Here is a 16,592-nt window from a genome sequence, read left to right on the forward strand (position 1 = left end):
AATGTTGGTGTACCAATTTTTGTGTTGACATTTTAAAAAAATTTTTAATGTTTTATTTATTTCTGAGATGAGAGAGACAGAGCATAAGAGGGGGAGAGGCAGAGAGACAGGGAGATACGGAGTCTGAAGCAGGCTCCAGGCTCTGAGCTGCCAGCACAGAGCCCGATGCGGGACTTGAACCCATGAATGTGAGATCATGACCTGAGCCAAAGTCCGACGCCCAACTGACTGAGCCACCCAGGTGCCCCTGCGTTGACCTGTTTTAACTCTCTTGGGTCTCTAGACATGGAATTGCTAGGCCAAAATGTTAACTCTTTGTTTCACTTTTTGAGGAACTGCCAGTCTGTTTTCCAAAGTGGCCGTGCCACCAATTTTTTTTTTTTTTTTAATATTTTGAAATCCTCTAGGTGGTAGATGGGATAAAGAATTCGAGGTTGCCTCTTTTACATTCTCCTGTGGTCTCAATAGCCAAGTCATATATGGTGTCAGTGCTGGCGGGACGCCTTTAATTACAGTGTCAGTAGTAGCCCGGGTGAGGGGAGCTTGATTCTGTCATTATACGGATAGTTCAATACTGCCTGCACCTGCAATATTTTTGCAGCTTTAGTGTGCATTGACAAGGGAGGGGCAGTGATATTGCCTTTCCCGGGATAAGCATGATGGGCCCTTCTCTTAATCCATTCTAGAAATCTAGGGGCTTCCCTATGAACCATCCCCACAAAGGGATTAGCCAATAGTTGGTGAGCCCAAATATTCCCCTGTAGTCAGAAGTGTTCAAAGCAGAGACACCTAAAATTCTCAGGAGCCATTTTAACAAAAGATTATCAGGACGATGTCTGTAATGACCTGCAAAATTATTCCATTCCTTCACTGAATAACCCCTTATTTCCATAGTTTCTTGCCTTCCCTGTCGTCTTGCCCAACTTGAATTATCTTCCTTGCTGTCCTAGCTCTCACCGAATTAGCTGATTCATCAAATATTATGGAGATTCTGAGCTTCCTTTCATTTGGCTGATGCTCAAAGCAGCAACCACAGAACTGAATTTTTAGCCTGATAATCAGTCTCCAGTTCCCTGCTGGCCCATTTTTCTAGCCCCTGAGGTCCAGATTCCTTCAGTTCCAGATTTCACTGGAATGTTCTACTACCAGTATCTATTTCAAAGTCTGTGCTACTTTAAACCAAGAGTAACTTGTTCATTTCCATCCTTTTTATCAGAATCACCCTGTTTCTTTCTAGTAATGGCATTAGCCATATTTTGAGCTGAGAATGAGTCAGGGCTTTTTCAGTAAATCCTACATCTGACACCAGCTGCTGAAATGGTTTAACAGGCTTTGGTTGCTAAAGAAAACTCGCAGGATCCTAAAATCTCTACAGTTTATTAGAGAGAAAAAAGACAATATTCAATATAGCAGTAATAGTTAAGTAAGGGCTGGAAAGGGCCAGTTCTATTGTTCTTCTGTAAGAGCCAAGACTCAGCGCTTTCACTCCTGGGACAGGAACCATCAACATGTGCATGGAACACTTCGGAGCAGGCAGCCCAAAACTGAGTCTCTGCTGGTTTCTAATGTTTTACTGGTCACATAGCATAGGCATGTTCCTGCTACGTAACTAGCCCCAACTGCAGAGCCCTTTGGCTGTTAGCAACAAATATGCTGAGAAGCTGACAAAAACTACTCTGAAGCTCCCTGAACCCATGGGTTTCAAAACAATACTATCAGATCGGTGTGTGTCGTACGTTGATCAGGGGTCAGTACCCTGTAGGAACTTTGACAAATCAGGTCCTACCATGGTTAGCTCTCAAAGCGATGAACTTATCTCTGGGTAGTGCTTTACAGTTTTACAGAGTGGAGGACTTTAACCACTTGAATAAGCTGGTGTTATCACCCCCACTTCAGAGACGAAGAACACGAGGTTCAGAGTGCTTGTGACTTGCTCAAGGTACCCTGAAGTACCCTGTGCGCTCCCTCCCCCCCATTTTATCTTATCACTTAACACGAAGTTTGTGCATCTCTTATGTTTTTTCTGAATTCCACTAGTCATGTATGCATCTCTAAACAGCACGCTGATTAGATTAACGTGCTTGAGGGATTTTATAATAATGGAATTATGCTGCAATGTATCGTTCTGTGGTTTGCTCCCTCAGCGATTTATATACCCTTCGAGTGAGCCTCACTGCTGTCAGCTGTTCGGAATAATCTTCGCTGTCGAAATTGTTTGCATACGATTATACTGAAGTCTGTGTTTACGTTCGACTGTATGGGTGTTTGTCTTCTCCTCAATTATTAGTGACTACAAATAGTGGTGCTATAAATATTCTTTATTATGTCTACTCGTGCAGATGTGCAATTGTTTCCTCGGGGGAACATATTCTCCAGAAAGAAGGTACATCTTCAAGTTTGCTGGATAATTCCAAATTACGTTACAAAGCGAGTGTATTAAATTATACTTTCACGGGCAGTGGTTAATACACGAGCACACACACACATCCTATACCTACGTATGCACACACGCTATACTCATGACCGTCACACACAGCACTAAACACGCACACGGCTCCGCAGACGCACACCACCACGGTCTTTACAGAACGCACACCGACACACAGACCCACACCCGCGCACAACGCACGCACACTCACCCCAACGCCACCCGTACAACGCCACGTTCAACCACGGACACAAAAAGGCACGCCCCGCACTCACGTCAGCACGCACACAGCCCGCGTGCTCGCACGCAAGCCCCCACGTGGGCCAACCAGGGGGCGTGGTCCGCGTCGCTCGCGACTGAGGAATCCTGTCCCAGCCGCGCCGCCGTCGGACGCCAGGTGTCGGAGGTCAAGGCAGCGTTGGCGGTGGTGTTTTTTTCTACCCGGAAACCACGGCTGCCGGACCCTGAGAGGAGGCTGTGTCGCGGTGGCGTGAGCCGGACTGGTCTCTGGTCCTCGCCTGGGCCCCGCGGAGCCCGACGCCGCCCCCGGCGCGGCGGGGAGGATGGTGCCGAGCGGCCCCTGGCCCGCCGCGCGCCGCCGCGAGTGATCTCTGAGCGGCCGCGGGCGTCCGCCGAGCAGCTGGCCCGGCCGGGGCCGGGGCGCGCCGCTGCCCACCGGGGCGGGGTGAGCCGGGCCGGGCGGGCCGGGGTCGGGGCTCAGCCGCGGCTGAGCGCGGGGCCGGGAGGGCGCCGTGCAGGTCGGGAGCGGCCCTGCGGGCCGGGTTGCCGCCTTCTCCTCCCGGGGCTGCAGCCCCCGCCCCAGCCGCCGGTGGGGGTCGCTCCGCTTTAGCCCGAGTCTGGCCTGCGCCGCTGGCGTGGGCCCGGTTACCCGCCACCGGCGTTGGTCCCCCCGCATGCCGTGAGCAGGGGGTGCCCCGCCGCCCTCGAGATGGCGGGACTGCCCGCATATGGACCTGGGGCCTGGATAATTTGGAGTTGGCACGGGGAACATTTTGGTAGTTTGCCGTTTTTGACTTGGGGTCGTGTTTGCGTTACTTCTCTCTTGGCAAATCGTATGCATCTCTGGAAGAAGGTGGGAGGGAGGGACTCACCTATGTGCAGCAGCTTGAAATAGAGGTATATTGTGTGTCAGGCTTGGTAAATACCCAGAGTGGGGCGGATAATGATCTTCACTCGTATTTTAATCAAATACATTAAGGAGTGGCTTCGGGGTAATCCAGAGGCAGATAGTTCTGTTTCTCTTGATAAACACCATTAGGAATAAAACCAAGCCTGTTGTGCAGTTTTGAACTGTGTGAACACCATAGCCGGGGGACAGCTGGTGAGGGGGCCTTTGTTGAAGATTCCGATGCCTGTAGTTTAGTTCCCAACTAGCGCAGATTACAGCCCTCACTCAGCGATGAATGGGGAGCTGCTTTGCAGCCTGCTTTAAAGCAGGGAAGGTTGTGGCTGCTCCTGAACTGCTACTTTCCTGCCTCAAAGGTGAGCCTCTATGGGAGTTAGTGGGAGGAAAAATTCCAAGACTGGAATTTGATTAATTTGATGATGGATATTTAATAAATTTTTTTTGTCCCAATAGCTCTCTGGTTAGCTTGGGGGTCTGAGCATTTGTATCCTGTGTGTAGATGAAATTGCTTGAAGGATAAGAACACCTTCCGGTTTCCTCATTTAAGGAAAAGAAATAGACCTGTTGTGCAGCTAAGATCTACTTGATGACTGCAAGCTGTTTACTCTCTAGGATAAGGAGGCAGGGTGCCGGCTTCCTGGTAAAGGTGGGGGAAGAATTTCTGTGGCCTGATTGAGGTTGAGAGGACTGGAAGCCGGGCTGCCACCCGTGTCTGCGTACTGAGAACCCCAAATGCTAGTCAGGTACCCCTGTGCTTGGGCTGCTCCGAGGAGTCAAGTGCAAATGCAGTTTCTGCCCGCCCGCAGGGAACAAGCTTAGAGAAAACAGTAGGCTGTTAAAGTGGCAGGACTTAATGGCCACACGGAAATGATAACTATCAGGGGTTGTTGTCAAGGTTAGGCTTCATAACGGAAGTGACTTGTCGTGGACCTCCAAGCATCTTGAGGATTTGGGTGCGAATTAGCTGGGAAATGAAAAAGCTGGGGCCGGTTGTTGGAACTGCACTCAGGCTAGGTAGCCGGCAGTGGAAGCATTGGCAGACGCAGTCGGTGAGGAGGGTTAAATGCTTTCCTAAGACAGAAAAAGCACAGGCTACCCAGTCTGGCTTCTGGTAAATTTCTGAGTTCTAAAGAATTGTTTTCATTTGGTGGGTTTCTTTTGTTCTGTTACACAGACAGGGGCACAAAGCGGTGCTTAACTTATTTTAAGGACAATGAAAAAGATGCTTATTGTGATTCCTGTCTGGTATTAACAGCCAGGAAATTAAATTTGGTGTCTGCAAGTTGTTTCTGTGCCTGTGTTTAGTTTGCGTGAACTCGCCTCTAGGATGATCTTTGCCATTCTGGCTACAGCCAGTTAATGAACGGCAGGCTTTTTAGCCAATTCCTGAGTGTTTTGTTTTTTGGTTTTTAAATGTCATTTAATTATTATTTTTAATGTTTATTTATTTTGAGAGAGAGAGAGAGTACGAGCAGGGAAGGGACAGAGAGAGAGGGAGACACAGAATCTGAAGCAGGCTCCAGGTTCTGAGCTGTCAGCACAGAGCCCTATGTGGGGCTCGAACTCATGAACTATGAGATCATGACCTGAGCTGAAGTCAGACGTCTAAGCCACCCAGGCGCCCTGAAATGGACTCTTAATTATAGAGAACAAACTGATGGTTACTAGAAGAGAGGTGGGTAGGGAGATGGGGATTAAGGAGAGCACTTGTGGTGGATGAGCACGGGATGTTATATGGAAGTGTTGAGTCACTATAGCATACACTTGAAACAAATATTATACTGTATGTTAATTACCTGGAATTTAACTAAAAACTCAGAAATGAGCCCAGTATCATAGTGATTTAAAAAGAGGAATGGAGGAAAGAGTTTGTAGCAAATTGATTTTCCATTTTGGATTTATTTTGATAAATATGGAAATCTTTAAATTATTTTTCCCTGGTACAAATTGAATAAATTTGACAAGAGGTATGTAGTTCTCTTTGTGTATAATTCCATACCTAAATGTAGGCCTCGGGACTGTACAGTGACCTTTGGTGATAACTGTCTGCAAAGTACGGTCATTTGCCGGTTGGACCTTGATGCTGTTTGGTTAAAAGTGCTGTTTTCACAACGTCTCCCAGTCTTTACACTGAGTTTGGATGTGATAATTTCATATTGAACTTTTAGTGTTGATTTAATCTTGTCATTGCTCATGATTTGTTTTTTAAAATATCTGTTAATTAAATTCCAAGTCATTAAACTTTAATGTGGGGATACTTGTTTTTTTTTATATATATATTTTTTAATGTTTTTATTTATTTCTAGGAGAGAGAGAGAGAGACAGCGTGAGCAGGGGAGGGTCAGAGAGAGAGGGAGTCACAGACTGAAACAGGCTCCAGGCTCTGGGCCGGCAGTCAGCACAGAGCCCGACGCAGGGCCCGAACCCACGAACCGCGAGATCATGACCTAAGCGAAAGTCGGACGCTTAACCGACTAAGCCACCCAGGCGCCCCTAATGTGGGGATACTTGTTAAGTTTGGTTTCTAAGATGGTCAGCAATTAAAAAAAACTAAAGAACAAAGATAAATTATTTTCCACTTTGAGGGTGCCTGGGTGGCTCAGTCAGTTAAGCGTCCAGCTTCCGCTCAGGTCATGATCTCATGGTCCATGAGTTCGAGCCCTGCATCAGGCTGTGTGCTGTCACATCTCAGAGCCTGGAGCCTGCTTCGGGTTCTGTGTCTCCCTTTCTTTCTGCCCCTCCCTCGCTTACTCTTGGTCTCTCTCAAAAGTAAACACTAAAAAAAATTATTTTCCATTTCGGACCTATGGTGAATTAATTTTTTTAAAAGAGGAAGGAGGCACGCTGGAAGTTACCATGGTTTTATATTATGTCTTTGAAAATGGAGCCATGCGTTTGTTAATTATAAGTGAGTAGAGATGCAGCCAGAGTCTGAATTTTGGAAGTAAGTCTGGTTACACACAGGTAACTATGTCAACCCAGGTTGTTCCTTTTCGTCTTTGAGTACTGGTATTGCCTAAAATGCACTAAAACTTGATGCTTTCTGTTGTAATTTATCTTGATCATTTAAACTTGTGAGTGAGTGTGAAAGTCTTTTCTGCACCATGAAATGTATTAGCTTGAGAAACAGGAAACATTGACAAAGATTCTACTCCTCTTTGCTTTATATTCTGATTGATGAGTGTTGTAAGATATGAATTGCCTTGCTTAAAGAGGTGGAAAATAAGTTAACCATTTTAAACTTCAAAAAAATCAGTCTTTTGCTTTTATGACTAAAATACACCATATATAGCCACGGCATAAGAAAATTTTGTTTCTTTTCAGCTTGGCATTAGACTTGAAACCTACCTATCAACCGTGGTGTTGTGATTGATGACAGCTTTTGGAGTGAGATGAATCTGTCTCTTGCCACTTACTCCCTGGCACAGATGGCTTAACCTCTTTTGACTCAGTTTCCTTGTCTGTCAAATGAGATTAGTAATACTCACCTAGCAGAGTTGTGAGGATTAAAAAGTATGATACGTGTAAAGCACTTGGCATGGTGCCTGGCACAGGGCATATTTTAAGTAGTAGCTGTTAAAAATGATACTCTCTTGGGGTGCCTGGGTGGCTTAGTCGGTCAAGCGTCCGACTTTCGCTTAGGTCATGATCTCGCGGTTCGTGGATTCGAGCCCCGCGTCGGGCTCTGTGCTGACTGCCAGCTCAGAGCCTGGAGCCTGTTTCGGAGTCTGTGGCTCCCTCTCTCTCTGACCCTCCCCTGCTCACGCTGTCTCTCTGTCTCCTAGAAATAAATAAACTTTAAAAAAAAAAAAGTGATACTCTGATACTCTCTCCTTTGTCCTTTGGCATCTGGTTTCTGCCTTTATCACATCACCTTAGTTTATTAAAGGGGCTTCACTTATAGAATTACTGATGTCTTAATTGCAAAACTGTATGGATAGTCTTCTGTTTTTATCCCCTTTGGTGCGGTTGACTCAGGTTGACTCTTTATCTGAACGCATCACACTTCTTAGGAGGCAGTAGTATGCTTCCTCATCGACGCGCCAGTTCTGGAGGCTGACTGGATTTGAATCCAGAGTCATTTACTACTGTATGACCTTGGGCAGATTAGCAGACTTCTTTGCTTTGATTTCCTCCTCTCCGAAATACAGATGTTGTGAGGATCATATACAGTATATGCAAAACTCCTAAACCGTGTGCCTCTTTCGTAAAAAGCGGGCAGTTACGTTAGATGTTCTTGTTAAGAACCTGCAGAAACATCATGGAAACAGAGGCAACGAGAACAGGACACATCTGGCTTTCAGTGTGGCTGAAGAAGGCAGTGGTGCCTGGCTATGGAGGACTGCCACGTGTTAGGGACACTTACAAGGTGGGAACCGGTGGCAGTGGTCACTGGGTACACGGCTGTGTCCTTCCTTATGAGGAGGAGTGGCTTTGGTTTCTTGGGAGAAGTTTTGATCTTGGCTCAAGGTACCTGTGGGTCGGCTAAGTAGAGAGCTCCTGTCTGTGGATGTTTGGGCCTGGGGTGGGTGATGGATACAGAAGATGGCAGGCAACCGTGAATGAGTGTGTCTGCCTTGAGCAGAGGCCCACAGCCATGAGCTTAGGGGCAGAGGCAGCTCTGGAAGAAGAGTGAGAAGGAAGGGGTGGCCAGGTAAGCAGAAGGAAAGCCCAGTGAGTGAGGTCCTGGAGGTGGGAGACATTGTGTTGTGTCAAATATTGCAGGGAGGGCAGTTAAGGACTGCAACTCTGACTTGGCCTTGCCATCTGAGACCTCGCTGGAGACCTAGAGGTTTTCCTTTGTCTTCATCGCTGCTGGTCTGCCTCTCTGAGGCTCTGTTCTGCCTACATACCCTGCTTCATGGTAGAGGAGGAAGGATGGTAGCTGGGTGCTTGAGATTGCACAGGCTTCTTTTTATACCAGCAAGTGCCCTTGTCGCTGCTAAGCGTTGGGTAATCTGCACATCCATTAATGCTTTTTCTTCGGCTCAGGGTATTTTTTAAATTTCCACATTCAAAGTGGGCCCCGGGGTGCCTGGGTGTCTCAGTCTGTTAACTGACTTTGGCTCAGGTCATGATCTCACAGTTTGGGAGAGCCTGGTTGGGATTCTGTGACTCCCTCTCTCTCTGCCTCTCCCCTGTTTGCTTTCTCTCTCTCTTTCAAAAATAAACAAACATTCAAAACAAAACAAAGTCCCACAATAAACCAAGTGGGCCTCATCCATATCCAGGTGAGTTCCTGCTATTCTCGTAGCACAGGAGCAGTGTGTTTCCTGGGGTGCGTGCACTGAGCAGGCTCTCCAGGCCTCCCCTGGCATTGCCCCTGGCCCCCACCTCCCAGTCACTTTCAGACTTTGAGAAGGACATGACTTTATAGGAGAGCTTTAAGGAATTTCCCATTTGGCCTTAGGTCGAAAATCTAGTTTAAGATGAACGGTGGTTTTGTTGTTCACATCTGGGTCACGGGTAGTGGTTTAGCAGATCTTAAATTCTAGTTTTAGATTGTAGTTTTATACTTGGGCAAGTGGTTATGTGGTGTACTTGGAGAGAGGGAGACCCTGTGAAAGGGCTCATTATCTGCCATAATCAGTGTTAATCTCCTTTCTTTCTAATAAAATACTATAATCAAGCGACAGAATTGCGTATTTCAGCTGTCCCTGGCCCCTTGGGCAGCCTTCCTCTCATAGTAGCTCTTTTCTCTGCTTCCAGATGTGCCACTTTCCTCACTTCTCCTGACCCACTGTCTCTTGTCCCTTTCATTTGAAGCGATGGCATTCACCTGTTGCCTGTCTCCCCATCCCTGTTCTTACGTCCTCACCATTTGGCTTCCCCCTACCAGAGTGTGGTTTTAGGGGTCACCGGTGATCTTGCCAGGTGGAGCATGACGCAAGCTCAGTTTCACCCAAGTGCTTTATAAAATGCAGAGAGGCCCAGAGAACCTTCCTTAATCATAGTACTTACTCACTTCTCAGCCTCTTCCTTCTTGAAACGCTTCTCCCTCCCTTGCAGGACATGTCACCATCCTGGGCACTTTTTGGCTCATGGTCACCTCCTCCCCTCTGTGGCCTCTCAACCTCTGCCCTAATGGAGGGGCCCACGCCTGTCTGGAGAATTTCTGTGCCCCACCTGCCCGCGGAGCACACAGTACTGAATTGTTTGGAGGAGCCTCACCTAAATATTCTTTGCCATCTTATTCTCGGTGTCTCAGATCCCTCCGAGTACAGATCACTGCAAGTTAAGCTTTGCCTTTCTTTAGCACCAGGACATGGTACAGAACCATCCTGCTTTCTGTTTTTTTCTAGTTTGGTTTAAGAAAGTTCTGGGCATTTTTTTCCCCTATTTCTCATCTTTATTAATGAAGAAAATGAAGATTTAAGGAACTTTTATTTTGGCCACGAGATCAGCAGGATCTATTGAAGATTATAAATTTTATTGTTAGAAATTATTACAGAAGAAAGATATATTCATGATGGACATTTTTTAAAAAGAAAAAAAGATCTATGTAATCTGAACAGCTAGAGAGAACCACCATTGTTTACATTTGAGGGTAGGTTATTTGTCTTTTTTCCCAGATGGTTTCTTTTGTGCACACACTCTCATACTTAAAAAACCTGAATGGCTATTCTGTGTATGTTATTTTAGCTCCTGTGTGTTTAACAACCGTAGTGTTTCTGCTGGGGATATATCATGCTGTAACCATTTCCCTGCTGCTGTCGGATATCTAGTTTCCCATTTATTACTATTTTAAGCACTTCTGAGATGACCATCTTAGTAGTTAAACCTTTGCTTTCAGTAGTGAGTGTTTTCTCAGGTGATGTTGTTAGAAGTCGAATGGCAGAGATAAGAGAGTGCTAGGTTGTAATGCTGTTGGGAAGTATGGCCAAGTTCATCTCTAGAAAGTTTAACGGCCCTTTTCCTCTTCTTTTAAAGTACCTCTGGTGTTTCTCCTAACTTGTGGGTTGCTTGAGGTAACTCTACTTGGTATTGCCTTTTGCCTACTTAAATTGCCACCCGATGTTAGGGTTGTCCTTGAACTGGTCTCAGAGCTCTAGGTACTTTGTCAGTGGACTTCAGTCACATACTCTCACATGCTTCTGTAATTGCATTTTGGCTGTGTTCTCTGGGTACCTTCAATCCCTAGACTTTCCTGAGAGGCAGCCCTGGCGCTTTCTCTCTTTACCCTTGTGAAAGTCTCTAACTGGAGTTGGGATGAATATAGGCGAAGGGGCCAGGTAGTGTGCTTTCTCTCGCTACTTTTCTTAACCCCGTACAGAACTTAACTTCTTTAATGAAAAGTGATGTTTACTCAGGTGAAGATTACAGGCATATTCTTGTAATTCTTACCAGAGGAAGTAAATTTGTTTAACTTTGGTTAATTTCATATTTGAAAATGCTAGTGAATTGTAGGAAAGGAATTTCAAGTTTGTGAAATATTTGACTTTTAATTATTTCATTAAACTTTTTTTTAACGATTTTATTTATTATTGAGACAGAGAGAAACAGAGCATAGTGGGGGAGGGGCAGAGAGAGAGGGAGACACAGACTCTGAAATAGGCTCCAGGCTCTGAGCTGGCAGTCAGCACAGAGCCCGACGCGGGGCTCGAACCCACGAACCGAGAGATCATGACCTAAGCGAAAGTCGGGCGCTTAACCGACTAAGCCACCCAGGTGCCCCCATATTTTGTCCTTCTCTTAATAAGCTCTATGTAAACGTATATAAGAGCTTATTATTACTTTAAATAAACTTATGGAACTTACAGAATTTTCTGTTGTTTTTGTTTCTGAATCTTAGGACTCTTAACTAATGTCATTTTTAATTTTTATTTTCTTAAAAAAACTCAAGTTTTTAAAAGCAGTTTTAGGGTCATAGCAAAATTGAGAGGAAGGTACAGAGATTTTCTGTGTAACCCTGTCCCCCACACATGCATAGCCTCCCCCCTTTATTATCCCCCACATTTGTTACAGTTGGTGAACCCCCCTCACTGTCATTCAGAATCCGTAATCATATAGTCCATAATCATACAGAGTATTTTCACTGACCTAAGCATCCTCTGTGCTCCATCTATTCATCCCTCCCTCCTGCAACCCCTGATCTCTTTACTGGCTCCATAGTTTTGCCTTTTCCAGGATGTCATATAGTTGGAATCCTAGAGTATGTGGCCTTTTCAGATTGCCTTCTTTCATGTAGCAGTTATGCACTTAAGTTTCCCTCTTGGCTTTCATGGCTCGATAGTTCATTGCTGAATAATATATTCCATTGTCTGGATATGCCACAATTTATCCATTCCCCTACTCAGGGGTATCTGGGTTGCTTCCAAATTGTGGCAGTTCTGAATAACGCTGCTTGTGAACCTACATGTGTAGAGTTTTGTGTGACCTAAGTTTTAAAACTCCTTTGGGCGAGTACCAAGCAGTGCAGTTGCTGGATATTGTGGTTAAGAGTGTGTTTTAGTTTTGTAAGAAACCACCAAACTTCTGATGGGGCTGTGCCAGTTTGCATTCCTGCCAGCCGTGAATGACAGTTCCTGTGGCTCCACATTCTTGCCAGTGGTTGGTATTGTCCGTGTTCTCTGTTTTGGCCGTTCTAGGAAGCGTAGTGGTATTTCGTAGTTGTTTCAATTTGCATTTCCTGAGAACCTGTGATATAGGGCCTCTTCATATACTTCTTTGCCGTCTGTAGATCTTCTGTGTTGAGGTTTGTCTGTCTGTTAAGATCCTTGGCCAATTTTTAAATTGTGCGGTTACCGTTTTAAGAGTTCTTTGTTTAGTTTGGATAACAGCCCTTTATCAGATATGTCTTTTGCAATATTTTCTCCCCATCTGTGCTTGTCTTCTCATTCTCGTAACAGTATCTTTTATAGAGCAGAAATCCTTAATTTTAATGAAACCTAGTTTTCTTTTTTAAGTTTTTATTTAAATTCTAGATAGTTAATATACAGTGTAATGTTAGCTTCAGGTGTACAATTTAGTGATTCAACACTTGCATACAACACCCGGTGCTCATCATAACAAGTCCCTTCCTTTATTCCCATCGCCTATTTTTACCCATTCTGCCACCCACCTCCCCTCTGGTTACCCTCAGTTTGTTCTTAATAATTAAGAGTCTGTTTCTTGGTTTGTCTCTTTTTCCCCTTTGCTTGTTTGTTTTGCTTCTTAAATTCCACATAGGAGTGAAGTCATACGGTATTTGTCTTTCTCTGACTGACTTATTTCACTTAGCATGATAATCTAGCTCCATCCATGCTTTTACTCATGGCAAAATTTCATTATTTTTTGTGGCTGAGCGATGTTCCATTTTTTAAAAAAAGTTTACTTATTTATTTATTTGTTTTTGAAAGAGAGAGAATGAGTGAATGAATGAATGAGCAGGGCAGGGGCGTAGAGAGAGAGAGGGAGAGACAGAATCCAAAGCAGGCTCTGCATTCTCAGCAGGGGGTCTGACACCAGGCTCAGTCCCAAGAACTGTGACATTGTGACCTAAGCCAAAATCAAGAGTAGGATGCTTAACTAACTGAGCCACCCAAGCACCCCTGAGCAGTATTCCTTGTGTGTATACATCACTTCTTTTTCCATTCATCAGTTGATGAAAACTGGCTGTTTTTATGGTTTGTCTATTGTAGGTAATGCAGCTATAAATATTCAGGTGCATGTATCCTTTTGAATCATTATTTTTGTATCATTTGGGTAAGTACCCAGTAGTGCAATTGCTGGATCATAGGGTAGTTCTATTTTTTAACTTTTTGAGGAACCTCCATACCATTTTGCATTTCCACCAACAGTGGAGGAGGGTTCCTGTTTATCCACATCCTTGCCAAGACCTGTTGTTTCTTGTGTTTTTATTTTAGCCATTCTTAAAATACTTTGTATTAAAGTTTGTTTGCTTGTTTATTTTGAAAGAGTGTGCCCGCACATGAGTGGGAGAGGAGCAGAGAGAGAGGGAGAGACAGAGAATCCCACGCAGCCTCCACACTGTGAGCGCAGAGCCTGACGTGGGCCTCGAACCCATAAACAATGAGATCTTGACCTGAGCTGAAACTAAGAGTTGGATGCTTAACTGCTTGAGCCACCCAGGCATCCCCCCCTTTTTAAAAATAATTTTTAATTATGTATTTATTAAATGTTTTTTATTATGTTTATTTTTAAAATAAGTTTTAGTAAGTTTATTTGATTTTAGCCATTCTGACAGGTGTGAGGTGATATCTCAGTGTAGTTTTTATTTCCCTGATGATCAGTGATGTTGAGTGTTAATGAAATCCGGTTTATCAGTTCTTTCTTTCATGGATGATTCCTTTGGTGTCATATTAATTTAAAAAAAAATTTTTTTTTAATGTTTTATTTGTTTCTAGGAGAGAGAGAGAGAGAAAGCGTGAGCAGGGGAGGGTCAGAGAGAGAGGGAGTCACAGACTGAAACAGGCTCCAGGCTCTGAGCTGGCAGTCAGCACAGAGCCCGACGTGGGGTCGAACCCACGAACCGTGAGATCATGACCTAAGCGAAAGTCGGACGCTCAACCGACTAAGCCACCCAGGCACCCCTGGTGTCATATTTGAAAAGCTGTCACCAAACTCAAGGTCATCTGGACTTTCTTGTATGTTATCATCTAGGAGTTTTAGAGTTTTGTATTTTACATTCAGGTCTGTGATCCATTTTGAATTCATTTTTGTGAAGGGCATAAAGTTTCTGTCTAGAGCCTTTTTTTTTTTTAAGATTTTATTTTTAAGTAATCCCTGCACACACTGTTCGGCTTGAACTCACAACCTGGAGATTAAGTGTCACATGCTCTTCTGATTGAGCCATCTGGGCTCCTCTAGATTCATTTTTTGGTGGATATTCAGTTGTTCCAGCACTGTTTGTTAAAAACATATGTTTTTGCTTCATTGTATTGCTTTTGCAAAGATCAGTTGCCTACATTTAGGTGGGTCTATTTCTGGGCTCTCTGTTTTGTTCCATTGACCAATATTCCAGGGTCTTACTACTGATGATAGCTTTATAGTCAGACTTAAAGTCAAGTAGAGTCAGTCTTCCAGTTTTCTTCTTTTCCTCTGGTATTGTCTGTTTTGGTTCTTTTATCTTTCCATAGAGACTTTAGGAAAGTTTGTTGATATCTACAAAATAACTTGCTGGGATTTTTTTATTGGGAGTGTGTTGAATGTATGAGTCATCTTGGAAAGAACTGATGCCTTGACATACTGAGTTTTTCTGTCCACAGACGTAGAATATCTCCATTCATTTGGTTCTTTAATTTTGTTCATGAGAGTTTTGTAGTTTTCCTCATATAGGTATTGTACATATTTGTTAGATTTATACCTGTGTATTTGATTTTGGGGGGTCTAATATAAATGGTATTGTGTTTGTAATTTCAAATTCAACTTATTCTTACTGGTATATAGGAATGTAGTTGTCTTCTGTATATTGGCCTTGTGTCCTGCAGTTGTGTTATAATCACTTTCTAGATTATTTTTTTGGTTTATGTCTTAAGTCTGGATTTATATGATTCATTTAATGAACTTGCACGTTAAAAAAAATTTTTTTTTACATTGATTTATTTTTGAGAGTCAGAGAGACCGAGCTCAGCTGGGGGAGGTGCAGAGAGAGGGAGACAGAGAATCCCAAGCAGGCTCCAGGCTCTGAGCTGTCAGCACAGAACCTGATGCGGGGCTCGAACCCACGAACTGCGAGATCATGACCTGAGCCAAATTCGGACACTTAACCGACTGAGCCACCCAGTCACCCCTGAATTTATGCGTTTTAAAATATAGCCTGTTTTGTGTCTGGATATTGATTATGCAGAGACAAGTAAGACGTTGTATCTGCTGTTGAGAGGCTTACAGATTGGTTCGGAAGATAAATGTATACACACACAGTTGCAGTGAGTAGTTGTGAGAAAGTTGCAGAGTATAGCGAGGAGATGTAAATGAAAGTAGTCAATTCTCCCTGAGGGGCTGGGTGTAGGGAAGGGCTGGGAAAGATTCCATAGAGAAGGTAACCCATGAGCTGAGTCTTGAAAGAGGCAAGTGAAGTAGTGGAATGTGGTTCATGAAGGTCAGGAGGACCAGTGGACTCAAAGGCTTGAAACTGTAATATCGTCTCATATGTTCTGGGAATTGCAAGCAGTTAGATTGTTGAGAAGTAGACAAGACCTAGCTCATGGTGGACTGCCATTCTAAGGAGCTTGGACTTTTATCCCTTGGTCATCTGAGAGATTTAAGCAGTAACATGACCAGATTTGCATTTGGAAAAATCACTCTCATAGCATATAGAGGATGCATTATTTGATGCAGATCCAAGTGAGATTCTCAGTGATAGTTACAAGTAAAAGATGATGAAGGCTTGAACTAAAGGCAGTAGACAAGGAGTATGGAAAAGAAGAGGAAGGAAGAGATATTAAAGAAATAGAATCTTTAGCACTAAGTAATTGCTTAGATATGGTGGGGAAGGCACAAGTAGTCTAGAATGTTTTCCAGAGTTCTGTATTGAGATGGGGAATACAGGGGAAAGAGTTATAGTGGCAGGAAAGCAGATGGGTTTAGTTTTGGACATGTTGTGGTATGTGTAGGTGTAGAGATAACGCACTAGATGCTTGTATATAGAGGTTTTAGGGCTGTAGAGAGCTGGTACATCTTCACGAGAAGATGGGGGAAAGTGGATGAATCTCAAATATATTTTGGAAAGAAAATCAACAAGATTAGCTAATGGATTAGATTGGTGGTAGTGGGAAGAGCATAAATATAATTTAGGTCAAGAAGGAGTATGTTGCAGGAAATTTATATTCTGAAATGCTTACATTAGAAAAGAAGAATAAAAATTCTGAGCTAAGATTCCAGCTGAAGAAGTTGGAGAAATCAAACTGAGTAAACCCAAAGAAAGCAGGACAAACATTATAAAAACCACATATAGAACTTGCTGAAATGGAAAACAAATTATTTAGACACAGTCTATAAAACCAAATACTGGTTCTTTGAAAACATCAATGCAATACATCTGTGGTAGTATTGGTTAAAAAGAGGAGAAGGCAAACA

At 43.8% G+C, this 16,592-nt stretch overlaps 1 protein-coding gene across 1 annotated transcript in view; it reads left to right on the forward strand.

Annotated features, from left to right (window-relative positions):
• Window positions 1–2,861: 2,861 nt before the first annotated feature.
• The window catches only part of TMEM248 (transmembrane protein 248), a 30,672-nt gene continuing 16,941 nt past the window's right edge, over window positions 2,862–16,592 (forward strand). The window contains exon 1 of the mRNA XM_039238077.1: window positions 2,862–3,113. The gene's annotated coding sequence lies outside the window, so the exon portion shown is untranslated. The remainder of the gene's footprint in view (window positions 3,114–16,592) is intronic.

This window comes from Hyaena hyaena, unplaced genomic scaffold (genome assembly GCF_003009895.1).
Source record: "Hyaena hyaena isolate Hyena2069 unplaced genomic scaffold, ASM300989v1 scaffold_135, whole genome shotgun sequence".
Taxonomy (NCBI): Eukaryota; Metazoa; Chordata; class Mammalia; order Carnivora; family Hyaenidae; genus Hyaena; species Hyaena hyaena.